This window comes from Canis lupus, chromosome 27 (assembly GCF_003254725.2).
Source record: "Canis lupus dingo isolate Sandy chromosome 27, ASM325472v2, whole genome shotgun sequence".
Taxonomy (NCBI): domain Eukaryota; kingdom Metazoa; phylum Chordata; class Mammalia; order Carnivora; family Canidae; genus Canis; species Canis lupus.
In genome coordinates, this window is record NC_064269.1 from 41,582,341 (window position 1) to 41,610,039 (window position 27,699).

Consider the following 27,699-nt stretch of genomic DNA (forward strand, 5'->3'; position numbering starts at 1 on the left):
CAAATTCTAGCTCCATTTCTGTCACAAGTTGCTGAAGACTCTAGGGTGGGGAAGTATCAAGACAGAGACCTCTGAGCAAAAGGAGGGGGTGACTAAAGTTTGTCCCTGCCCTCACAGCCCTTTGTAGTTCTGGTTTTTATCTCTTCCTCTGTAATGTGAGGAGTTTGGACAAGCTGAATTCATGGGCCACTTTCAACTCTTTTGTTCTATTATCATGAACCCTGTGTAGCTGGCGTTCAGAGTATAGATGCTGTCCCCAGAAAAACGTATCAGGAAAGCTTGTACTCCAAGGGCTCAGGCATTTGCACCTTAAGAATACCCAACCCTACCTATCTTCATAGTTGTTTTTCTTTAGAAAAAAAAAAAAGATGAGCTTTAAATGCCACCTTAAGGAGTTCAAATCTCATGGTCTCCTGGTAGGAATCGTGTGTTTTAAAACACTGTGTCTAAGCAAGACTTACAGAGAAGGTCTGTTTAGCTGGAAGTTTATAGAGAAACATGTCAGCTAGTGTCATCCAGGCACAAGAATGGGCAGCCTGGTTAAATGCATCTGTAGATTGGTACTCCTGGGTATCTCTTTGCAAGGCAGCCATAGCACCTGCCTTTCCTTGACTACCTTTCCCATCACACTTCCTACCCTCTGCCCCTGTTGTCACAGTTTGCTGTAGTTCTATTCAGATGCTTTAAATGGCATACAGTGCCTGAAAAACATCTGAGGGTTTAACCTGACATGAACATATAACATATAAAAACTCCCCACAGTAAGTTCAAGAATAAAGAGGTCTTTTTATTCCTAAGCAAAGATGGCATAAGGTCATGTGCACTCAAAGCTCTTTGGGGGATGGGAAGAACTCTCAGGTTGGTCATTTCCCCAGTAGGTCTTCAGGGGAGTATCTTAATCTTTTGTGGCCAGTAGCAAGTGAAACACAGGAAAGCCTTCCCAAGAGATGCTTCAGTAGCTGCTTCTTTGGGGCTTATTTAAAAAAAAAAAAGCAGAGAAGTTATCTTAGAGTTATCTAAGGAAAATAGTTTAAATTCAGTCCTGCCTAGAAGCAGGGGACAGGACATGTGACTTCAAGGGTCCCCTACTGAGTTGTACAATCTACAATTATAATAAAAGACTTAAGAAGTATTAGCCACAAAGGGAAACAAAAGCAAAAATGAACTATTGGGACTTAATCAAGATAAAAAGCTTCTGCACAGCAAAAGAAAACAGTCAACAAAACTAAAAGACAACCTACAGAATGGGAGAAGATATTTGCAAATGACCTATTAGATAAAGGGCTAGTATCCAAGATCTATAAAGAACTTATTAAACTCAACACCCAAGAAACAAACAACCCAATCATGAAATGGGCAGAAGACATGAACAGAAATTTTACCAAAGAAGACATACACATGGCCAACAAGCACATGAGAAAATGTTCCGCATCGCTTGCCATCAGGGAAATACAAATCAAAACCACAATGAGATACCACCTCACACCAGTGAGAATGGTGAAAATTAACAAGACAGGAAACAACAACAAACATCCAGAGGATGTGGAGAAGGGGGAACCCTCTTGCACTGTTGGTGGGAATGTGAACTGGTACAGCCACTCTGGAAAACTGTGTGGAGGTTCCTCAAAGAGTTAAAAATAGAGCTACCCTATGGCCCAGCAATTGCACTGCTGGGGATTTACCCCAAAGATACAGATGCAGTGAAAACATCAGGACACCTGCACCCCAACGTTTATAGCAGCCATGTCCACAATACCCAAACTGTGGAAGAAGCCTCAGTGTCCATCGACAGATGGATAAAGAAGACATAGTCTATATATACAATGGAATATTACTCAGCCACTAGAAACGATGAATACCCACTATTTGTTTTGACATATTATGCTGAGAGAAATAAGTCCATCGGAGAAGGACAATCATTATATGGTTTCACTCATATGGGGAATATAAGAAATAGTAAAAGGGATTATAGGGGAAAGGAGAGAAAATGAGTGGGAAAAATTAGAGAGGGTGACAAAACATGAGAGACTCCTAACTCTGGGAAACGAACTAGGGGTGGTAGAAATGGAGGTGGGCAGGGGGTGGGGGTGACTGGGTGATGGGCACTGAGGGGGCACTTGACGGGATGAGCACTGGGTGTTATACTATATGTTGGCAAATCAAACTTCAATAAATAAATAAATAAATAAATAAATAAATAAATAAATAAATAATTTATATTTAAAAATATATTAGTCACAGTCCTATGACTCTCCTGAAGACAGGTGGTTGAGCATGGTTGGTTCCCAGCCTTCCTTCAATCTGGAGAGTCAAGGAGAATCACTGGACAAAGGCCATACTCACATAGGTGGAGGGGGCATTAGACTCCCCAGAGAGGGCCAGGCCCAACCTAAAATAGGAGAAGCTGCCAGGGAACCACAGACTTGTGTTGGGAACATAAGCCTCACTTGGTTTTATCAAACACAATTATACAGAGCATAGAAATTTGAGGGGAAAAAGTTTCCAAACCCTACTCTGTGGAAAAGATCCAGACCAGTTCTGAGCCAGAATCTATTATTGTATCTTGGTTCAGATTCTGCTGACCTGTGGGACGGCCCAATATGCCCCTCTCAGGCCCACCAGGAGGTTTCCTGAAGCAGCACTTTGTGGATTCACCTGGACTTCTGGTGAAGTCCTTTTTCCTACAAAAAATTTTTTCTCTTCCTTCCCAAGGCTGTCAGGACCTCTTCCTGACTTGTCTTCCCCTTCCATCTAGGAGAGCTGGCAGTGTCCCAAATTGCCAGGCCACTGGGCAGAGTTCCCAGAGACCCAGGCCATGCTTCTTCTGTCTGCTTGTCTGGGCATATGCCTGATGTCCTGAGCAATTTACGTCTGCCATTGTAGTGCTTCCAATCAGAAGAAGTCACACAGTTGTGTTTACTGCAATCCAGAACATCAGTCTAGGGAGAGAGATAGTGTCCCCAGTCTCATCCCCTCTGAACACTAAAGGGATAGATTTGAGAATTAAGAGAGAGAAAATATGTAATGGGGATGATGGCAACCCCTAACCATGACTCTTTAGAATCCAAAGATAAAAGCAAGAACTCGGATCAGAATTGAGAGGAGATTGCCAACATGCCCTGCCCATTCCACACTTTAATATGGTGAAACTACACAGACAGCTCAGCTTATACCTTCTGTCTGGGCAGGAGGTATGTCTGGCTTCTATCTAGCCAGTTGTCCTGTGGAGAGGACAGATACTTTCACTCTTCCTCAAACAGATGTGAGCTACTTGAAACTGCCTTGCTCTGTTTAAGACAGAAGTATGTACAGGTAGCAAAAAGTAGGTCCTTGACTTCCTTCCCATTTCTTTTTTATAACCTCTGTAGTAATTTTTATAGGGGGAGCCAGTGAATGGTAAACTGTTTGAACCTGTAATGTCCAAAATGGCTCTTTTTCATATATACACACCTAAATGATACTTTTACTGGGTATGCAGTTCCAATTCAGTATCTTCCCCACTGCCCCCACAGTTCTGTGCATACAGTTCCACTGCCTTTTTGCATCCAGAAGAAATCTATTGTCACTCTCATATATTTTTCTCTCTGAAAGTTTTTTTTCCCTTTTCCTTTTTCTCTCCCTTTATAGTAGTTTTTCTTTATTATTGTCATGTATCCAGTTACAGGTCTTTTCTCTATCATCATCTTTGAATCTTGGGACTTTTTTCTTATACTAATTATTTTATACTTTCTGGTCAATTTTATGGAATGCTTTCTTTTCTGTTTTCTTTTCTTCATTCCATTCATTCTATCCTCCTGAAATTCCTTGTAGACAGATACCAAAATATCTGAATTCAAGTTCTCCAAATCTTAACTTTTTCCATATTTTCACCCATGATCTTTTAGGTAACATAAGATAATTCCTCCATTTCATCTTCCAATTCACTAACTCTTTGGCTCTGTCTACAGTCCTGCCAATTTGTTGGTTTTTAAATTTTATTGTGAACATTTTTAGTTTCTAAGGTCTTTGGTTAATTTTTTTTCTATAGACCTAATAGCAGTAATTTCCAAAAACTCTAGAAAAGTCCTCTTCTGCTTACACTACTAACATTTTCTTGAGTGTGAACTTTTATTTTTTTTTATTTTTTTATTTTTTATTTTTTTTTACTGCAATCAGTACCTCTTTTTCACATTATTGGTTTTCCACACATTTTTGGCGAATTCTACATACATGCTCATTTTTGTATCAGAAAACCCATGTTAATCTGGTCAACAGAGGGAAAGAGTAGGATGTACTATGGGGCAGGTTTTACTTCAGCTTGTCCAACATAAGTGAGGGAAGGGCCTGATGTCAGTAGAGTGAGCCAGTAGGGAGTAAAATAGGGAGGATAGGGAGAATGATTTCACCTGGAACCTACTCTCTTTGACCATCCAAGCAATCTCTATTGCTCATTGCTTATCCTGAGAAGGTCAAATGTAGAGGCGTGGAGGGAGTCATCTGCCTGCCTGATCCTCCTGGTAACCCCAACTACTTGCCTTGTCATGTATTATAGGCTTCCTTTTGCCTCATATTTGCCATTTTGAGACATGGAACCCATTTTTAAGGAATCCTTAATGGCAGCATTTGGAGTTGTGGCTTCCTTCATCAGATCTTGACTACTGTCCATCCTCAGGGAGCTCTGTTTCTGAGCTACCAAAGACATCCTTTCTTGTTTTCTAGCACTGGGTGTATTTTTAAAATGTATGTCATTTCTATGAGAATAGTTATCATTACATATGGGGATTTTGGATGGAAGGGTGAGATTGCCAATTTTACTTAACCCCTCATCTTAAACAAAAAGACATGATATGTTCTCAATAAAGGATTGTTGGATGACCAAATGGATTCACATACTTCATGGTAATTTTTACTTTAAAATTTTCTACAATTGAAACATTGTCAATTCACTGACTTAGTGACTGATTTCAACATGTCCCTTCCCCCATATTAAGTGGATGGAGAATTTGGCATCAGTTAGTAGAATCTTAGGGCCTAGTGGCATGGATGTTCTTGTCATTCCAGATTTTCCAAAGATCGGTAAATTGAAAAAAAGACCCTAATATTTTTCATTATAACAGATGCCCACATGAGCTAATACCCATTGGTGGCTCCTGATATTGAGTGTAATTTTGTAATCTTTATGAAGTATTAGGAAAATTTGGATTCTAGAGAAGAGGATGGGCCTTTGACACAAGAAGGAGATGAAACCAGTCTTCCTCCTCCTCTACCTTTGAAGTACACATAGAAGCTCAGTGATACTGCTTCATTTTATGTCACCTGAGTGAAAGCCAGGATATAACCTTCTGTCCTGCAATTCATGCTCACAATCCAGAAAGCACTCATGGCCAGTGAATTCACCATGGTTTCCTACAGAAGGTAGAGGGCCCAAGCCAAGGTTCTGTAGACTAAATCCCTATATAGGGTGGCAGGGTAGATGACGTGGCATTGCATATAAGCTCATGAAGCATTATATCATAAAGAGCAATTCCATTGGAGAGTTCAGTCTACCCCTTCTAAACAATGTGGCCATTTCCCCACAATTCACCAAAGCCCTGTCATGTTCTCAAGGTCTCACTAAGTTTCATTTCTATGAAACCTTTCTTGTGGCCTCCCAGCCTATGGGGAATCTTTTTTTTCTTTAAACTTTTATAGCATTATAGACAAAGAATGTCACTGATTTGACACCTCATCTTACAGAGTTTTGTCCTACTTTAGCCAAAAGTTACACCCAACAACTGTAATTATGCAGAATATAGCTTAAGGGAAGGAAAACACTCTCAGAAAAGTAAGGAGAATAGTTATCACATTGTACATGCAACACTCCAACCACCACGCCAGAGCGTATTACCCTTATGTTGAGTATAAAGTTAAGCTTGCTCATTAAACAAAATAGTTCTCTCATGTCTCCAGTCAATCCTCAATTCTAATGGTTACAGCCAATTAGGGTACAGTAGCAGCTAGAACTTGACAAGAAATGACTGCCATTGGTTTGGAAGAAAGAAGAACCAACAACTAGAAAAATTTGGGGGATATTCATGGAAAGATCAAGTTAGAACCAAACTATTAGGAAGAGATGAAATTGAGTTCTGTGAATTGTTTTATTTTTTTAAAAGGTTTTATTTATTTATTCACAAGAGACATAGAGAGAGAAGCAGAGACATAAGCAGAGGGAGAAACAGGCTCCATGCAGGGAGCTTGATGTGGGACTTGATCCCAGGACCCCAGGATCACGCCCTGAGCCAAAGGCAGATGCTCAACCACTGAGCCACAGAGGTGTCCCTGTGAATGGTTTTATAAGGCAGAAGAGGTTATCCCTTTAAAGATTCCCCCATCAAAGTATTCAAATAAAATGTTTCAGAACTCAAAAGCTGTAAGAATATCTGCTGCAGGAAAATCCAGGTACCTGGTGCACTCCATGCCCAAACCAAGTTGAATAAAGAAAAGTCAAGCCACTCTCCCTTTCTGTGCTGCAGATGCTTAGCTGTTTCCTGGCCATGCCTCTTGATTTCTCAATTGTAAGCTCCAAGAAAGCAGGATCAGACCTTCTGTTTCATTTCCCTCTCAATGCCTGGCTCAGTGCTAAACACATACAAGATGCTTATGCATACTAGTTGAATGAATGAATGAATGTATCTAAAAAACTGATCACTTCTTTGAACTTTTATCATTAGGCTCACTGCCGTTTGTTATTCTGGAGGAAGATTAGGAAGTGGGATTTTTAAAATAATTTTTGAACAACTAGGAAGTCTTGTAAACAAACCACTGCAGCCCCACAGTGCTCATTACCACCTATCCATTAGCTTGCTCTTCACTTCCAGCATTACTATAAGGAAATTTGGTTCTCTTCTAATCACTGTAGCTGACCCTACAAGTATAAATTCCTGAGGAAATAAAAGATGATACAGGATGCTGCCTGATTTCTCCAAGGTTAGAGCCTTGTGGGCCCAGCTCCTGAGGGACCCCCCTTTCTCACCATCTACCAAATGGGCAGACTGGAAGCCTAGTCCCCATTTAGCTGCATACTAGGATACTTGCATCCTAGAACCCGCAAACAGCTGCAGATGCTTCATTAGGTAGAAAGTAGAAGAAGTAGTAGGAGATTGCCATCAATGCTCCAGGGAAATTATCCCTCAATTGACTATTCTGATTGACCCAGCCATGGAAGCCTCTGCCTGAGAAGGCTTTTTTTGCAGGGACCCATCAGTCTGCCTCATTTCATGACCTCTCCGCACAGCATTGAGCAAAAACTCCTGCCCTAAGAGAGAGACAGGAGAGGAAGAGAGAGAACATACATGTGCCAGTGAGGAGCCTTGAGCACCTGTGCATCTACCATATAAATGCAGACCAACTCACAGACACTTCCCTGGTTCACTGTTTATAAACCTGCCAATAGCAAAACCTAATTCAAGCAGAGAATCAGACTTCCAAGAAATTGTCTGCCCTCAGATAGACCAGCTGATTTAGTCCTCCATTGCCCCATAGGCCCACATTTCTTCCACTCCATGCAAATGAGAGCTCATCCTTTTTAGAAGCCTCTGGAAAGGCAGCTTCAACCTCCGTCATTCCCAAACACCCTGACTCCTAGCAAGAAGTGCGGATACCTGTGTAACCCGAACAGTTCTCACTTGTAGCTGAAGCTCCCTTTAAGGAGATTTGTCTCTTGGCAGGGCCAGGAAATGTTTGGGCCTCTGCTCAAACTCACCGTGTTGGGAGAGATGATAAAGGGATTTTTATGAAAATCGGTCTTAAGATCAGTTACCCAAGTGAGGTATTCCCTCTATTAAAATGTTTAGATTCTTAGGAGACAAAACACATGACTCCTAAAGCTCTGCTGAGCACCCAGCCCAACCCCATTTCTTAGCAAATTATCAGAAAGCCAACTTTAAAAGCTCTGACATGGAAAAGGGTGTCTAAAAGGAGACTCTTAAGGCACAAAATTAATCAGTCTTTAGCCTCTCATCCTCCACATACACCATACACTTACAGGATGTGGAAGAGAGTGAGCATAACAAACAAGAGTGTTCTGGGGGCACTGGGCTCTCCTGGGAGGGAACCAGGAATCAGCAGTCTGACACCCCAGTGGGTAGGGTGGTGAAAGAGGTAAGCTTGTCCCATCAGTGTGGATAGAGGGAATAATAATGCCCCAGCTTTTGCAGAACAACAGATGTGGTAGGGAGACAGGATTGTGCACAGATTACTTGCAATCTATCTCCACTTCTATTAGAGATCAAAAGTAATGAATACCCCAGTATTCAGTAATTTCTAATGACTCAGGAGATGGTAGGGTTCTAAAGACCTAAGGACTCTACTGTGCTGAGAGCTAGCAAGCAAGATCAACTCAGATCTTGAAGAGGAAGAAACCTCCAGGGATCTCTCTAACTAAAAGTAGGCAGACAGGTTCAGTCATGAACTGATGGGAAGTGACATCCATAGACACTCTGACCCACCTGAAAACTGATTTTAAAACAAAAGCTAAAACCCAGTTCAGTAGTAAAGGTCAGTCCTTGCTTGACAGTCCCCAGGGCAAATGTCCACAATTCTCCCAGTTAACCAGAATAAGAAACCATGCATTTCCTCCTCTAGGACTGCTCTGCACCTTCTCTCCCAAATCTCCCTTGCCTTCAGCCCCCAAATGCCACCTTTTGTGACCACCACCACCTCAAAGCCAGCCTAGGGCCCTCCATTACCACTAATTTTGATTTGCACAAAGTAAGACCCACTTTCCTCATCATTAGATATCCCTTCTCTCAGAGGCCAAGCAGTCAGCAATACATGATGAGAATCACCTATATGCTAATTCTATAGACACCACTCTGCCAGGGACCCTGCCTTCAGGGAGCTTATAATCTGATGGGCCAACAGCCCCTACTCCCAAGAGGAACAAAAATAAACAAGAATGAAAATGTTACAAGCAAATAAATAATAAGAGAATTTGAATACCACCTGGGTAGAGTTCCATGTTTAAGTTTGTTGTTTCAGCAAATGTATACTAACAGCCTGGTATAACTGAGGTACTATATAGGTACTAGGGATATAAAGATAAGTAAGACATGATCCCTACCCTGGAGGAAAGGCCTTGGTCAGGGAAGAGCACTTGAGAAGGTTAATTGTAAGACAATGAAGGTCTTGACAAGAGTGTGAAATGACTGCTATAGAAACATTTAGGCCCAGGAGCTGGCCTTGAGGTGTTCAGGTGAAACTTCCAGTGAAGAACCCTAACTGATTATGAGTTATTCAAGCAGAGGAAGGCGCTGAGGTGGGCACAGAGCTGCAGACAGTATAAATTGGGTGGAAAAGAAAAAAGAAATGTGTCTTCTGGCAGTGGCTCAGGGGCACTGGATCTGAGGGCATTGGGTTAAAAGCTGACAGGGAAGGGGCAGAGAGGGGGAAATAAATAGCAGGTTTCATGTGCTGCATGCCTACAATGAGCAAGGCAGTTTGCTAGACAAACACAAAAACAAAGGCACGTATACATTATTTCATTTTATCCTCACAGCACCCCCGATGTAGGCATATTACTATCATTATACATACATGTAAGAATGCGGAAGCTCATAGAGGTTAAGTAACTTAACTCAAAGTCACACAGCCAACATGCTGCTCCAACTCGAGCACAAGTCTTAGTTATCCTGAGTCTCTCCAAGTCCAAACATTAGGCATGTTTATATTACCACAGGATGTAAAGGGCCTTTGACACCCCTCTAAGGAGTTTGGACTTTATCCTGAAGGCATCGGGGAAGTCCTGAAGAATTTTAGGCAGGAGGGTGGCATGAACGGATTAGCATTTTTAGAAGTTCGTTCTAACAACTGTGTGGAGAATGGATGGGAGGAGTCACACAGCAAGGCAGAAAGTGCAAGCAGGGAAGGGTGCTCGTAAATCCTAGCTAGAGAATAGGGGTCTGAAGTATTGTTATGGCAGCAGATGAACTCCATGGGGAGTAAGAAGGTAGAATCAACTGATCTTGATGATGGACTGGGTATGGGTAGAAAGGAGAATGAACTGCCAAAAGTAAGTGGGAAAGCACCCAGTGGGATTGGTAGGAGCTGGATCTCACATAATAGTTAATTTGGCCAGTTGGCCACATAATATTTACCAAGAGAGGGAACAAAGGGGAAAGAGCAGGTTGAGAGGTCAGGAAAGAAATCCAGTTTTGGGGTAGCAAGAGAAGATGCCCCTTCAGGAGGTGGCTAACCCATCTGATCCTCAGGAAGGACACCTGGCTAGGCTTCCATCCAGTGGGCAGTCATCAGCATCACAATCACATTTGAACTCTTGAAGAGAATCAGCTCACCCAAGGAGAAAGTGATGACTGGGAATTGCAAAGAATAGACTAGAACTCTGGAAAACCCTAATCATTAAGTAGGATGAACAGAGGGAGAGGATCTCAGGAAGGAGAATGAAAAAGACCAGCTAGAGAGACAGAAGGAAACCCAGGAGACAGCACTGGCATGGAAGCCAAGACCAGAGGGCATCTCTGGGGTAGAGCAGTCAATGGCATCACACAGAGGAACCTTCAAGTCTGGGAGGCCTGAGTGCTATCCATTGGACTTTATGATCCAGAGATCAGCAGTGATTTCAGCTGATGGGGTTGCACGGAATATTTGTGGAAGCTAGGTCTACGAAGCCGGACTGTGAGATTTGAGAGGTGAATGAAAGGGAATGGAAAGCAGATAATAAATGCAATGATACCCTCAAGAAAATTGACAGTAAAGACAGTTACAAGACCATAGTTTCTAGAAGGGATCTAGGGTTGAGAGAGGGTTTTGTCATTTTTGTTCAAAGAGCTAGGGAACACATTTTAATGCTAATGGGAGACCCCTGAAGGTGAGGAAAGGGCTTGGCTATGAGAGAAGGAACATCTATGGAATAAGCTCACTGAGGAATGGGGAGAGGAGGGAACTCAATGCTGTGGACAAGTATTAGATATTCTCAATAATAATAGCCAGTTGCCATTGTTATGGGAAGAAAAGCTAACAGGAAGGGTGGGCTGGAGGGGCCAGAGAGTGAGCAAGAACCTCCCATAGTGAACTTTTCTTTGACCTTGAAGTACAAGGTGAGTTGTACTTCCAGTTGCTGCTGGGAGTTGAGGTAAGGAGAGCAGGTAGGAAAGAAAGCTAGCTAAGTTGACAGGTTGAGAATTTGTGACTTTTGTGCGGGCAGCACATAAAGCTAGCCGGGGTCCAAGGAAGGGTTGTGGGAAGGCAGCAGCACCAAGGACCAAGCACAGATTGGAAAGCCAGTGCTGGCCTAAATGGAGGAAGTGGTGTGACCTTAGACAGCTGTGGTGGTGACCCCAGCTAGGAGCAGAGCAGGCATTCAGCTAGACTGAGTTAGCCCCTCCCCAGAGGCTGACAGAGGCAGACAATGAGGTGAAGGAGTAGAAGTGGCGCAGGAGTGGTTGGCACAATGTGTTACAGAGAAGCAAGTGATGGCGTGAGGGGACTTCTTGGGGCTCTTGGGAGGAAATGGAAAGGCTAAGTCCTTGATACAGGGAGGCCTTGAGGTCACAAAGCTGACCAGAAGTTGGGATGGAAGAGAACCCAGCACACATTAAGAAGTGGAGCAGTTCTGGATAGTGGAGATGAAGAGGGTGATTTTAATGGGGGTGGGGAAGGTAACAGACATTCCTAATTACAGCAGCCTTGTCTTCCACCAGAACACAAGAATGTAACAGTCACATTCAGCAAGGTGTCACCACCACTGGAGCTTCTCTGGGAACCTAGTGCCTTTCCCTGCCTACTACCTCCCTTTCCTACCTCTTCTGTGTGCATTGCATCACAGACTCAGACTAGAAGAGCCTGCCTGGCAGTGAGCTGGCACACATGGGGACTCCAGATTGCCATGTTTAAGATGGATGAAGGAGAGGTTTCCTGGCTTCTGGTTAGAGCTCACTCTCCCAGCACAGCATCCTCCCCCTCCCACCCCAGGGCTTCCTTTTCTCTGATCCAGTTACCTCTTGGCTTTTAGATTTTGCCCCAAACTGACCCACAGACTTGTTCTCTGACTAAGCCTTCATTTACCCCATGCAGATTTTGGTACTGCTGGTGGCATTATCCTTGTATTAGATCCAGATGTTCTCCAGCTGCTTCCAAAAGGGCTGGCTTATAGAAATGGCTCTTGCAGGCCAGATAGGTGGCCTAATCCTGTGTACTCAAGACTGGTACTTGAGTCCTGGCACGGCAGCCTTGCTAACTCCAGGTGAAGACGAGACAAGCAGCTGGGGTGTGGACTTGCCCTTCATGTTCCTCTCTCCATAATGGCAGGCAAGCCGTTCATTCCCCAAGGGGCCTGTGCACCTGTATCCACATGTGAAGAATGGCCTGCTCTTATCCCCCAGGCTCCTTGAGCTAACCTAATACTTCCAGCCCTCAACGCTTGAGCACCCTGTGTCAGACCCCATGCTAGGAAGTATATAGTCACTTGGACTTCCCAAAGAACTTTGAAGTGAGTGTTGTCCTAACCTTACAGTTGAGGAAAGGGAGGCTCAGAGAAGTTAAGTAACTTGTCCCATTGTCCCACAGCTTGCGAGTTGCAAAGCCAGGATTCAAAGCTAGGCCTTTGTTCTACCAAAACCAGGCACCTTGACTTCTCCTAGCCTGTCTACCTTAAAAGGGCTGATGGCAAATTCATGCTTTCATACACATCCATTCATCCATTTACCAAACATGAGCACTTGCCAAACTCCAAATACTACACTTCAAGACTTAGAAATATTAAGTGTAGCATTAGCAGATGAGGTGAGGTGTTGATAGCCAGGAGCACAGTAGAATCCATTTCTTATGGCAACCTGCAGATCAGTCCTGCAGCCAGAAAATGTTCTCCAAGTCACCTCTTTTTCCAGTCACCTTTTCTTGTTCTCATATACAGAATCAAGAAAGAAAGAGAGAGTAAGAATGAGGCTGTACCTTCTGAGCCTACCACTCTCCGCAATCTGATGGGGAGATCTGACTTGAAGAGCAGTGCTATGGGCATTGGTGTCTCTCCCACACACTGCAGAGGCCTTTGGAATCCTTTCAAAACACCCGCCACCCTTGCACCAAGTGCTTCGTATTTTTTATAGTCAGCACAAAAGTTCAGACAGGCCAAATCTTAAGAGACCTGTTCTGTTCCTCCCCCATTTGAGCTCTCCCCCAACCCCAGCCCTCCCTTCCCCCACTACATACACACATGTACACGCATATGCGCGCGCACGCACACACACGCACCCTACCACTAACAGTCTACTTCCACACAGGAGAAATGGCTGTTTTCCCAGCTACTGCTTATTGGACCAGGGACAGGAATCAGACTTACGGATGACCCATGTATTGGCCAGTGGCCCCTGAGGTGGCCTAGCACAAAAGTGGCTACTAACGTGGGCATGGTGACGATAGTCTAATTGAATTCTCTGAAGAAGTGTGAATGTGAAAGAAAAGGCAGCTGGTAGTATGACTTAAAGCTAAAAGATACAGAGAGAAGCCAGAAGTAAGCAGAAGCCATGAATAAGAGACTACATGCTGTTGGTGCAGAGCAGCAGGATCTGTAGAGGCAGAGACAAGGGAGCTTCTAGAGAACCAAGCACTAGGATTGAGGAATTTTACCTTGTCGTAGAGAGGATGAGATAACTCAGAGCTCCTGTTCCAGGCTCATAGAAGCCAATCTGCCCTCATTGATTATGAAACCCTGAGGCTTTGTGGTCTCCCAATTTCCAGAAATATCCTTACAATAAATTCCCATTATTGAAAGTAACCTGAGAGGGTCTCTGTGTCTCTGAGAGAGGCTGACTAATACTTGGGTTCTTTAAATCTGTACAGATTCACGGGAATGGATGGGGGAGGGCTGGGAGCATGGGTGAGTCACCACACAAAGACTCTTGGCATTTTTGTCACTCCATCCTGCCCTTCTCATTCCTGCCAAAAAGCACAGCTGACTGCACAGCCCAGATCTGGCTCTCTATCCAGCATAGTCACTGAACCACCCGCCCTGCCCTCCCCTCCCCACCCAGGTATACAATCACTGCCACTTGCTTTTCCATGAAGAAACTTTTGTCGCCCTCACACACAATCTATCAGAACTCAAGACACTGGTCACCAATGTCTGGACTCCACCAGAGTGTGGCCCCAGTGGAAACCTGCTACATTAAAGCAGGGCATCTTCTCTTTAAATGTATCTTTTCCAGTAGCCTGTTTGAACTTAAGTCTTAAAAAAAAGTACTCCTAAATGTTTGTTTTCAAGAGCAGGCCCCATGTCCCAAGGCCTGTGGCAAGTTGGAAGTTTGGGTCCCTTGAAGTAGCCTGAGCATGGACATGGCACTTGAGAGCTAAGGATCACATCCCAAATTGCCAGGTTCACATTTAGCTAAAGGAAAATGTCCATTCTCCTCTCCCTCTGTCTCTGAGGCTCCCTGGAGGGCATCCCTGGACACAGCTGTCCACCGGAGGTGGTGGTTTGTGATGGTGCCTCGTTCCTACCATCTAAGAGAGACCATTCTAAGATGGGTCCCCTCTTCACACTTTCCCCATTTCCTCCATCCAGAAAACTCCAGTGGATACGTCTACACCAGCAGTGGTTTCCCAGCCGAATGATCTAGGTAAGGCACACGGGTATGACCCACCCGCCCAGAAGAGAAAACAAATGACAAAGAACTGAAGAAAGAGGACAGCTTTGAACAGGTCTCCCCTCAGCAACTCCCAGCCTCAACCCCATTCTCACATGCTGCCCTCTTTCGCTCCACCATAGCTTAGTGCTTCCCTTGGCCCTCTGAGTAAGAGGCACATCGAATCTTTTGGGGAAAAAAATCACAAAAGTCAGTATAATTGGTACAGTCACCATGTCTCAGATGCCCAGGAGACTGGAGGATTTGAAACACTCTGACACATCCACTTTCTCAAGGTTGTTGAGGTATGAGGCTGGTTGCCTTTCCACGGACACAGATGCAGCAGCATCTCATTCTCTGGCTTCAGCGGGAAATGAGCCATTCCTCATAAAGTATAACATTATCTTTAAGCTAACTGAAATTTGACACCAGAGGTTTTAAGATTGCTTTAAAAGGCTGGCATTTTTGAAAGTTTTGTTTTTGTTTACAAATTATGTATGATCCACTCCTCTGCCTTTTTAAACTAAGCATTTTGAAAATAATGTCACCTTTTCATGATGACTTGCTTGGGGACATTAGTGTGAATACCCATCATTGCCCTGAGATGTGGTCCATCCAGAGTGCAGGGACCATGTCTTAGTTGTCTTTATATCTCTCAACACCTCAGCCAATGTGCAGTCAAGCAAGGCTGTGAGTCACATGTGTGGGGTTGCACAGAGGAAAATCCAGAGGTTATGGATCAGGAGGCAGATAGAACTCTTGGCTCTTGATGGCTCTGCTTTGGGAGTCAACTTTTTCTGAGTGCCTGAATCCTGCACCTTGCTATCAGGTTCCCACGTTGCCAGATCTTAATGCTCTTTGTTTTCTAATATTTTTTTTTGTTGATATATGGATCACATATCATAAAATTTACCCTTGCAAAGTGGTTTTTAGGAAGGTTACAAAACTGTGACACCATCACCTTTAATTCCAAACATTTCTCCATCCCTAAAAGGAAATCCCATACCCATCAATTGTGACTCCTCTTTCTCCATTCCAGACCAGCCCCTGGCCACCACTAATCTACTTTTTGTCTCTCAGGATTTGTCCATTCAGGAAACTTCCCTAGGAATAGAATCATCCATCTTGTGGTCCTTGGTATCTAGCTTCCTGATACCTTTAAGCATAATGTCTTCAAGGCCTGTTCGAGTGCCAGGACTTGTTGCTACACTTCTTGCTTCTGCTTCTGAACATTTTCTTCACCTTCTCCCTTGTATTTTCATTTTCTGTGAGCATGATAACACAACTTGTTAGGATGTGTGGAAAACAGACTAAATCAATCTCCTAGAAAACTCTGAGTTCTTGTAAAAATGTGGGACATTTGGGCACTTTTGTTTAACATGCTCAGATGTGTTACCTGCTTGCTTTCAATTTCCTATTTTCTCAATGGCCAAGATTTCTGGATTAGTGCCTTCTAGGTGTGAAAAGGGTCAAAAAGCATTCACTTCATTTCCATTGTGTTATTCATTTTTACAAATCCTTTTATACATCTTTTCTATTTTGAGTTTCTCACCAGCACTAAAGAGCTGGTTCATACAAGAAAGAGAAAAGTGGCCCCTGACACTTAAGAATGGGCCTGACATTCACAACTAAGCCTCAATTTGTTAGGATGTACATTAGGATGTAGCCATGGTGTTCTATTGGACATAATCTCACAGGACACCAACATCAGACATAGTGATTCTGTGACTGCGAGGGAGACAAAAAGGAATGCTTCACAATTTCGTCGAAGCCCAGACAAAAAATCAGGTCACTGTGCAAATCACAGACTTATCAAGCACTTCCTCATCCTGGATAATACAAATAAACTGCTGCTTCTTTACCAACCACAACTTGAGCCTTCCTCCATCCTTCTCACCTTCTAGATAAGAATTATCCAGATACTCAATCATAGCATTACACCTGCTTACTGCTAATAGTCAACTCAGAGGGAAAAGCTCCATCACCTTCCTAAACACTCCTAAAAACACCAGACACAAGCCAAAATCCCATAAATTTTTTCTAACATTCTCTTTCCTGGTGTACGTTCTTCCTTCTTGAGACAAGTCAATGAACTCAACTTTGTTCAACCACAGGTATGTTCTTGGTGGTGGTTTTTAACTGGAGAATATCGGCAGAAATGAAAGTTCTACTAAGAATCAGCAGAAACATGCACTTCCTCGAACCAAGAGACTCCTGCCTTCATTATGGTATACACACATCTGAAACCTCTTGACTCTATGCCTGTTTGGGGAACTATGCAGCCCCTAGCTAGGAGGTAAGCTCAGAATTAGTTGCATTCCAGTGTTTCTTTGAGGCACTTCTGCTTTGAGCTTATTCTATTTTCTTAGAAATATGATGCTGTGGGACTTCTCAGTTATCTGGTCAGTTTGGGACTGTTCCCTAGTGAAATTGTTTAGTAGCTTTCTAACAGCTGCTCCTATGTCTGTCTAATGTCTTAAATGCTTTTTATTTTTAGGTGGAGAAGTCTACATGAAGAGCACAGACACAGGCCCAAGAAGTCAGTCCCTGAGCTGGTCTCCATGGCAAAGGAATTCAGGAGATCACCTAGATCAGAATCCTTTTGGACAGACTTTACCCCAAGCCACCATTCAAAAAGGCTTCTTCCCCAATTTGATCTTTGTGTTGTTCCAGAAAACTGCTTTCATTGATGTCTCATCTGCCTGGAATCTAGAGGATTTTTGGCTGGCCCCTAATTGGTGACAATCAGCCTTTGACCCTTGACCAACTCCAGAGACAGAAAGTCTCCTTACAGTCTATTCTGGTTCACTTGGGGATCTTCTTTATGTAAAATGGCACTCTTCTGGGCCAAACACCTGCTGCTTTCTTGTTCTCTAATGTGTGAAGGCATCTCCTATTTCTCTAACACAATATAAGAGATCATTTGAAACTGCAATGGCCACTTGAGGGAATTTTGACATAAAGAAGATGGTACAGATACAGTACAGAAAGTGAAGAAACCCTCATGAAGAGCTTGTCATGTCTAAAAGAGAGATCATTTTGTTTAATGTAAGAGACACAGGCTTTCTCCTTTGTTTCCATACTTCAAGGATTATTAAGTGCTGGCTTTTTATCATACAGCTTGAAAAAATGTCAAGGGTCCAAGCTATTGTCTAAAACAGTATAATGTCACTCTCTTTCAAGTGTATATGTCAAAATCCATTTTTCCACAGCAAACCTTTTCACCTCTCCTTCAGAAAAAATCTCATTACCCTTACAGTGGTAATTTCACACTTATCGGAAGCTAGCTCCCTTTATTTATTTATTTATTTATTTATTTATTTATTTATTTATTTATTGTTTCTATCCTTCTATATTTCCCTCCCTTTGGAAAATGTAAAGATGGCTGATCAAAAGCATCATTCCATTATCTAGAGTCCAGTCCAGGTAAGCAGTCAAAAATGTCTACAAAGGAAGTTATTCAATTCAATTGAGATCCTTTTTATGGGCACTGAAAAGCATATTTAGATAATAGTCTCTCTCTCTCTCTCTCTCTCTCTCTCTTTTTTATGATAGTCACAGAGAGAGAGAGAGAGAGGCAGAGACACAGGCAGAGGGAGATGCAGGCTCCATGCACCGGGAGCCCGACGTGGGACTCGATCCCGGGTCTACAGGATCACTCCCTGGGCCAAAGGCAGGCGCTAAACCGCTGCGCCACCCAGGGATCCCCTCTCTCTCTCTTTATAACACATTTGTGAAATAATAAGGTTTTATCTCCAAGATAAAGTAGTCCTGGGCTTGATTCAGAGTCCTTAAAATTTTTACCATATACAAATATTCCAGCCTACTATTTTGCTTTAAACAAGGCATGGTTCAGCTTCTCACAGTTCATACTTCCCAAGTTTTCCACATTGGTTTTATTCATTTTTTAAAATATTTTATTTGAGAGTGCACATGAAAGAGCACGAGAGAAAGAGAGAGCACACACAAGTGGGGAAGGGGCAGAAGTAGAGGGAGGAGCAGACTCCTTGCTGAGCAGGGAGTCTGATGTGGGTGGGGCTTGATCCCAGAACCTTGGGATCATGACCTGAGTGAGCCAAAAGTAGATGCTTAACTGACTGAGCTACCCAGGTGCCCCTTAACATTGGTTTTATGTTGTAGCTAAGTTTCACTGTGGCCATAAGTTGTTTTAAAATAAAAATTATACATACATACATATAAAATTATATTCCAACTAAATAGAATCATAATGACTCCTTTGGGAGACATGCAAAAAATGCTGAGATTCTGGTTCACATGCAGGTCATCTACTGCCTACTACTATATTTGACTCCTCCCTTTTCTCAGTATGAGCCCTTTACAATCCTCCCGTTACTTTTGACTCTCTGTGGTCTTCTGCCACTTGAGGAAAAAATGAAATTCTTGTAGTTTTCTCCAACCTTAGCTACTGTTCTGAATTTAACTGATTTTTCTTTCTTTCTTTCTTTCTTTTTTTTTTTTTTTTACAAAATTTAACTAGACACTTAAAGTAGATGATCTTCTACGTTCCCCTTCTGGTTCTTAAGTTTCCCTTGCGTAATTAACTCCAGACTTGAATCTATTAAAACTGAACCTTACCCCACTTCAACAAGATGCTTCTGCTGGGGTAACTGCAACCCTATCAGCAAAATCTAGCCCATCGGGAATGTGAACTAATATTGGGGGCTCTTCTCACTACAAGAGTCAATCTGTTCTTGCTCTGCAGGAACTATTTAACTCCACTCAAGGGATCTGCACACCTTGAGGAATGAAAACTTAGCTCACTGCTGTTATGCCAAATGATACTTATTCTCCCAATACAGTCTGCACCCCCACTAGGGGCTTAATTTCTCATGTGGACTTTGTGCTTCCACCCACCTGCTAGCACATTAACTTATTACCCTATGTATTCAAGATAGCTATTGGAGACTTTCAGGTGCTTCAAATTACCACCCTTCCACTGGATCAAGTTTCCCTGAAAAGCATATGTGAAAATCTCCAAAACAGGCAAGCACAGAGTACATCATGCGTTCTCTGAGAGCTACAGTTCCCCCAGTAGGGATTCATACCATTGAGAAAAGTAGTTCAAACTTGTCTCTCACTTTAACAGGCACCATAAATGACAGTAGCTCATTTTAAATTCCATTAACCAGAGTTGGATCATCGCATGGATAATCACATGGCCCTAGAGTTCCTCTCAGGTAGTCAAAGAGAAATTTATATTACAGCAAACATGCCTTGCTATCCCTATGTCAATACTATAGGACAAGCAGGGCAGTATATGACTGAGTAAAAGATGAAAGCCACCTGGCTTTCTAAAACAGACCAGATGGATTCTGGCACATGTTTTCATTGAGTTTTATAATCCAGACCCCTTCGCTTTGAGACCTGTCACAAAAAAACGAATCATCCTTTTGTTTCTAATGATTGCTTGTGTTGCAGTTGGTTGATATATCCTGCCCAGGGTCTTTGGTGCTACTGTGCAGGAATTATCAAGTCACAGGAGCCAACAATTCACCTTGCAACAAAAGAACCAGAAGAAGACTAACACCTAGTCCAACCACACACTATGTTTCTCTGGACACCCCCTTGATTCTGATCAGCATAAATTCAGTAAAGGGCAAGATCTGGATGTCAAGGTTTAATGTCCTATAGCTTGGCTCTATTTCCATGGCCAAAAGGAAGAATCTTTGGCTAGAAGGCATTGACACTTTTTTTTTTTTTTTAAAGAAATGGAGGCTCATAGAGGTTAAGTGACTTGCCCAAGTTCACATTGTTAACCTCCAGCAAGGCCAGGACTTGAGCTCAGGTTGTAAGACCTGGCCAGGGATCTGAGCAAAAGTGCGTCCTGTTGAGTTGCCTACCTCAGTACCAATGAGGGGGAGGAGAAAATGGGGGATCATCAGACTTGCCATGACAGAGCTCACAACAGCTTTTCTTTGCCCCATAAACACATAATGTCAGAGCTCAAGGAACTTTAGAGACCATCCAGTCTAACTTCTCAGTTTATAGATAAGGAGACTCAGGCCCAGGGAAGAAAAGTGACTTGTTCAAGGTCACACAGCAAATTAGTGGCAATGTCCAGACTTGATCCAAGATCATCAGAGCTTGGTGCACTGCCGCATCTTGCCCCTTATCAGGAGCAGATGCATTCATCCTTCCTGATTGCTGGAGGATGTTATCATGTTCTGCTTCAGTGCCCTTGCTTCCTAGGAAGAAACATCTCCAGCCAGGAGTGGCCAGTTTTTCCCTTTCAGCCTTGTGGAATTTCTGTCTTGTAATTTTAGTTAGAAACGTTGTCTCAGTTTCTTCAGTGACTGAGGCTACCTGGAAAGAATTCAACTCTGTGTACACATGCATAGTTCTTTATGCTAAATGGAGAATGAGCAGCAGCACATATAACCTTAACAGGAGGGCAAGCTAAAAGTTCTGTTCCCCTTTGAACCTTCTCAAGACATCCTTCAATCCACCCATGCAATTATCTTCTGAGTTCATTCTCAAAAGTAAGACCCCAAATTTCAGGGTCTATTTATAGCCAGACAATCATGCTACTCCCTGCTAAAAAAAAAAAAAAAAAAAAAAAAAAAAACCTTTGATTACTCCCTAGGTCTTCAAAATAAAGTCACAAATCCTTAACCCATTATTCTAGGCCACCTGCTATCTGGTTTAACTTTACCTCTGGTGCTCACGCCCACTATTTCCTCTGCAGCCGCTTAGTCTCCCTTTAGCAGATCAGATAGACTACAAAGAACTGCTCCTCTTTCTAAATCCCAAACTTGTTCTCTCTCTTGACAAAATACACATACTGGCATATATATCTTTTCTTCCCTAAGGGTAGAGTCTCTAGTTGATTTTTATTATTTTCACCCAGCAGAGCGCCCTGGCATATGATAGATCTTAACAAATAGTGAGTAAATGAATGAGTGTATGCTTGAAAAAAGTTACATTTATCCTCCTCCTTGCTTGGGCAGAATTAACTACTACTGAAAACAGATAATGTCTTTATGTTTATATTCTGTTGAGAAAATCTAAAGCTCAAATGAGAAAGCAAGCTGAAGTGTGGCGTTGCTTTATTGGGAAGATTTTTCTTTTCTTAAAGAAGTACACATTAAAAAATAAACGCATTACACTAGGAGTTGAGATGGTATCGACTATCTTTGTGGTTTGGGTGCACTTTTAAACCAGGATTCATGGCTGGGGAAACAAAAGAACCTCTTTGCCTGTATAATGTTGTTCCCTTCCTTTATTGCTTTAAAAAGGCAAGATGTAGTTTGCATTCCTTTCACTGCTACTGCTAATGTTGTTTGCTTTGTGTTTTTGAACAAAAATAACTTGCCGTTCATATTGCTTTCAACGGTTGGTAAAGATCCCCTCTCCTTATGGATTCCACTCATTTGTAACCAAGGTCTTGAGTATTGCTAACAGAGGCTCCCTCAGCCCCATAGCTTCTGTGATAAAGCAGCAGGTCTATTCTATTAAGCACCAGGTAATATCAGCATTTTTTAACCTTATTAGAAGGATCCTGAAGCTGGAGGGATTATCCTGTATATACAATTGCCCTAGGCAAGAATGTATGCCAACATCCCAAGAGTATAAAGATTGCCACCAACACCACTGTAAGGTGATAACAGTTCTTTACAGTTTACATATCTTTTATCCTGGTTATTCTTCCTCTTGATCATTATTAAAAGCATCTTCTAAGATAGGTGTTACTCTCTAGAGCACAGCCAAAAATATTAGATGGTCTATTCCTGGAGCACACAGCTTGGCAGGACTAACATTTAAAAATGCAGTGTTTTTTTCCTCTATGCTACAGCAAACCTCCGCTAGTCTTCTGAAAGTCCAACTTCTTGGAAATATGTAGAAAAAGCAACTATAACCTTCCTTGATATTCTAACCTAGCTAGCAACCTTCAGTCTAGAGAAAATCTTCTAGAAGTCCAAGACAGGTCCATGTGCCACGCACCTGCATGTATAAACATTTACCCATCAACCATAACCTTAACTCTGAAGCCAAAAACTAGAAATTCTCAAAGTACATTTTAGTCATGAAGGCTCACTTTCAGGGCAAATTATGATTTGGGGTAATGTCTCCCTCTTCCCAAATGCCTCTGATATTACAAAAATCAAACCCTGAATCTTCGGGCCTTCTGCTAATTTCACTCTTTCTACACAGACTCTAGGGACTTTCGCCATTCACTACTCCAATAGGAAGGGTGGTCCCTAACCGTGTGTGGCAGTTAAAACTTGCCATGCCTTTTCCATCTGCCTGCAGCTATGTTCCAAGATCTCAGGAAAGGACTAGCCAGGTCTAACAAAGACATTTCTGTGACTTAACAAACTGGCTTCTTCCCATTCAGCCCAAAGTTACCATGCTTTTTGATATTGGTTACAGTCGGGGAACTGCTGGCCCTCCTCAAACACTCTCATTCTTTTGTCTACCCTCATCTTGGCTTCTGTCTGCCCCTGCCAGCAACTCTTCAAAGGAGCAATTATGGCATTTATCCTGAACCACATAATGTGATTCCTAATGAGAATAAATGAATGGCCAGCCCCACTCGTTTCTCTGTCTGAAATTTGGACTGCACCTGAGGGACTTCCTGCTTTAAGATAAAAGGGCTATCTCAGAAGAGGGAGGAAGTCGTGCCCACTAAGGAGGTAGTTCTGTCCAATGATGTCAGGGCAGGGCTGTTGGCAGCTTCCGTTAATTCCGTTGGGGCAGGCAAGTGGTGATTGGCAGTTAGTTCTGCGGCTGAGATGAGGATGCTGGGATGGATTTTTAAGTGCACAGTGGGCCCTTACAACATGAGCCTAGCTTAAGTGACCAAGGAAATGGAATAGCAGGGAGAAGGGATATTCGCAAATAATGCCAAAACCTCTTGTTAGTCTTTGGCTTCCATATCCTTCCCCAAAACTTTAGGTCAGGTACTAAGCAGCCCAACATTTCCAACTCTCCCCTGTTTCTTCATGGTAAAGGTTCCTGCTGGCAAAGCAATAGCTGAGATGTTGACAAGATAAAGGGTTGTAAAAAAAAAAAAATTACCCCAGATAATCTACAAAAAGCTTGTTGAATTAGTTATGGATCTCTGAATCTCAGTTAGGTTTGTTTGGTCAGTGACCTTGCTCAAGAATTGACAGAGGAGATGTCTAATAAATACCTGTTGGATGGATAAATACACAGCTAAATGAATTTTTATCTGAGCTTAAAATCTGCCTTTACCAGCACAGAAGTAAAGCCCCAGCAGCCTCAGGCCAACACCTGCTAGAAGAATTCCAGTGTCAGCCCCAGGAAAGCGGGCAAGAAGAAACAAATCCTAAACAAGGCTAACACACGGGATTTCCTTCCTCCTCTTGCCCTCACTTCCACTACGGTAGTGAAAGTCCCATCAAGGCCAGTCATCAAAACAGCAACAGCAGCATATAAAAGAATTACTGTTTGCTATGGTCATTCAGAAGTTTCCTGGAAACCTGGCTCTATCCCTATACCATTGCCCCATGAGTATGGGAGTGATGAGCTTGAGCTCTGAAATCAGGAAGCCCCAAGTTTGAAACCTGGGTCCTCTTACTAACTGGATGTGAGACTTTGGGCAAATTACTTAACCTCTCTAAACCTCAATTTCCTCAATCTGTAAAATGGGGATAATATTGGGTAAAGCACTAAGCATAATGTCAGAAATATAATAACTCAATAAATGTTCATTTTTTCTTATTCCTGCACCCTACTCTGCCATTCCCTTCTTTCTCCTCCTCACCATTACTTCTAGTGATATCATTGTCTATGAACAACCAGAGTAGAATGACCAGAAAAATTAGGTAATTTCGGACAGCCCAGAAAGTATTACAAGCCAAGAGCAATCACTGTAGCCTGACCAACTGCCTGGTCTTTTGGAAAGCGTGATTGGTAGCTGATCGTGTCCATAAACCCACATAGATTCTTAAGAATGACAGAGATGTGTGTTCATAAAGTAACACTTGCCTCTCTAGAAGAAACAAATTTTTCACTCCCAGCGTATCTCCAATGTCACAATGTCAATAGCCGGCTATTAAATCAATAGTGTCACCTAGAAGGGTGAAGGGTGGATTAAGTCTAGGTATGTGAACTGGGATAAGCCACTAATAAGAATAAGCATGTGTTTACACTTATGTGTAAAACATAAGGGGTTGGACTAGATGCTCACTGAAGTACCTTTAAATTTTAAGACTTCCAAGTTTAAATGGTTCCATGATAGAGAGATATCATAGAAAGGTAAAATATACAAAGCTTAACCTCCCAGAAGGGCAATAAAAATGTTTCAATTTGGAGTTATAAAGTGATATAGTTTAATGTAGGTGTAACGGCATGGGGAGGTCAGGCTCTCTCAAACGCTTTCTCAGCACCAGATGTGGCACCTGGAACAGACCAAGGGAAAGCCAATAGATTGCATCCCCACCTCTCAAGGGGCTTCCATAGTGAGAAAGAGAAAGGGAGCCCCCAACTCTCCCCTCCCTTTACTGGCCACCCTCAAGCTGAAAGGCAGGGGAAAAGGGAGACCCCAGACTTTGGTGCAGACACCAACCAAGCCCCTTCCTCCTCTCCTTGGCTTTGACTCTCATCTGCACCCCCACCTTCAAAACAGTCTCCCACTAGGTATTAGGTGTCAGCTACACTTCGTCTACCAAAGGTCTTCCCTTGCCAACTTTTGACACAAATTTTTGCATATTGTTTACATAAATTTGCAGATAGAATTCAAAAGGCCCTGACTCCCAATCATGCAGGAAGAAACACTACTGCATTTACAGTGAAAAGTGACTTTGGGGAGAGCACACCTGATCTGTCATGGAGTGCTAGGAAAGTCCTACTATTTTAGGCTGGGATACCCATACCATAGCCCCCATATCTGCCCCCCTGGCCAACGCCAAGGTCCAAGAAATCAGAGCTTTTTCAACGTTGGCTTGAAGTCATGCCTAGTAGGTAGAAGAAAGATTTGCCCAGACGTGGGGAAGAATTGGGGGCGGGGGGAACCAGTGGGAGCCCCATCTATTCCATCAAAGAGGAACATTGAAAGACAGCTGAGAGCCCAAGTTCAGAGCTGTTCATTCCAAACAGTCAATGTTTGGTGACTCTATCCAGAAGTTCTTGTGTTCTAGTCAGTCAAACCAGGCTCTGATTTCCAAAATAACTGTTGCCAGAATAGCTCAGGGAATATGAAAGTTGGAATGGTTGCCCCTGCCATCAGCTGTCAGGACACTTTCACAAAAATTAGTGTGCCCATTTGTACTGTGTGCACACATAATTTAAATTTAAGAAAAGTTCTTCACTAGAAAAGCAAGTGGGTGAGTACCAAGCAGATGGGGCCAATCATTTTTTTTAAGTGGAGACCGTCTGAGCAAGTTGGCAAATAAATCAGTCTTTGACCTTCTTCTACGAGGAATGGAAAAGCCTCTTGTGATGACCAGGCATGAAGGAGGGGTTTAAATCACAACCTTAGAAGGGACTAAAGAGCCACTGACCTCGGGGACAAGCAGAGTGAGACCCACAGCACTGAAAAGCCCCCAATGCCTGCCAAAGCAGTCTAAAGCAGACACGGCATGTATTATTTGCCACACAAGGATAAAACAAGGCCTGTTTGATTATGAAAGGTCAGGAAGCCTGTCCATACTGAAGGTGAATAAGACAGAAATGGTGGGGAAAAGAAGTTTTGTCTGAATGTCTGATTGCCTTGAAAAGCAGACTGCAAACTCTATTTTGGGGTTGGTTGCTATTCTGATTTTGCATCACAGGCATGGGCACATGTCTTGACAGACCATGGACAAGTGTATCATGCAGGCCCTAGCAGACCAGTGTATATGTCTGCTCTCAGCTCCGTGAAGTTATTCTTGGACAACCCTTTGGTGAAGAGTTAGGGTCCCTGGGGTTCCATTGGCTGCTGCTGCGTGGCTTTGTGCCTATTATTCCCGTTCTCTTATCCTTGCTGCCTATAATGGGTGGACACGCCTTTCTCCTGGCTAAGAGGATGAGATAACCACATGAAAGCAGTTGGGTAATTTTGTTAGCAGGGAGCTGTATTTTCTAAACAGGAAAACTGAAGCACAGAGCCCAAAGCCCCCAGTAACCTGGAAGACATAGGATTAAAATGGTGCTAAATCTGGGGGTGGGGGTGGGGGGAATGGGGAAAGGCTAACTGGAAAGGTCTAACCAAATGTTAACTGTGCTTACATCTGGGTGGTGGGATTGCAGGTGATTTTTATTTTCTTCTTTTCTGTATTGGTGTTCTATATTCTCCAAAGTTTCCACTATGTGTGGTTTTGAAATCATATTTTTGAAAAAAAAATTGATGCAGCAAGGATGAGCTCAAGGTCAAGGTGACTGTAGTAAAGGTATATGCGCTTAGCAAAACCAGGACATCCTTCCCAGCAGGAGTTGAGAATTCAGAGCTTGCAGCTGAGTCTGGTGCCCCCATGCCAGCCTAGACAGAGAGGCCTATCTCTCCTCTCCCAGGGCTCTGAGAGTATGACAGTGCTGGGCCCAGGCTCAGAAACACACTCAGATACTGGAAGAACAAAGAGACCACATAGCATTTCATCTTTATGAGACACCTTCTCTGCAAAAAAAAAAAAAAAAAAAAGAGAGAGAGAGAGAGAGAATACTCCTTTGTTCTCTTAAGAGTGGCGGGAGCACAATCCTACCAGGACTCTATTTCTCTGGCCTTAATGTTTCCATGGCAGGTACGGTCAATGAGGCCAGTCCCCAACCTTACACTGCTAGACCTGAGCTGCACCAGGAAAATCCATCCTTTGTTTCTAAAACCTTTGAGTTAAGAGAGCCCACAGCTTCTGTTCTGTTGTTCACCTACTTTCCCTGCTAGAGGGTTTCAGTTTTTCCTGATAACATACCTTTTCCCCCTCTCTGTCTCATTCAATAGTCAAGGGGGAAGAGACAGTGGCCAACATGAGTGCTTCAGCCCCTTATATGATCCTCCGTGCTATCTCTCCTCAATGCCCAGCCCACTCAATCCCGTAACTCTCCCTCCAGGGCCACCTTCCTGAACAACCACTCTCGACTCTTCTTCATTCCCACCTCATTGGATAGATAAAGAAGGATCATCCTGGCCATCTAGCAAGGGAAAGGC

General features: G+C 43.0%; 1 long non-coding RNA gene across 2 annotated transcripts in view; it reads left to right on the top strand.

Annotated features, from left to right (window-relative positions):
* Window positions 1-21,726, top strand: part of LOC112669042 (uncharacterized) — a 33,701-nt gene extending 11,975 nt beyond the window's left edge. For both annotated transcript variants that reach the window (XR_007406567.1, XR_003142030.3), the window contains 2 exons: window positions 16,709-16,890; window positions 17,092-21,726. This is a non-coding gene — a long non-coding RNA (uncharacterized LOC112669042). The remainder of the gene's footprint in view (window positions 1-16,708; window positions 16,891-17,091) is intronic.
* Window positions 21,727-27,699: the final 5,973 nt, after the last annotated feature.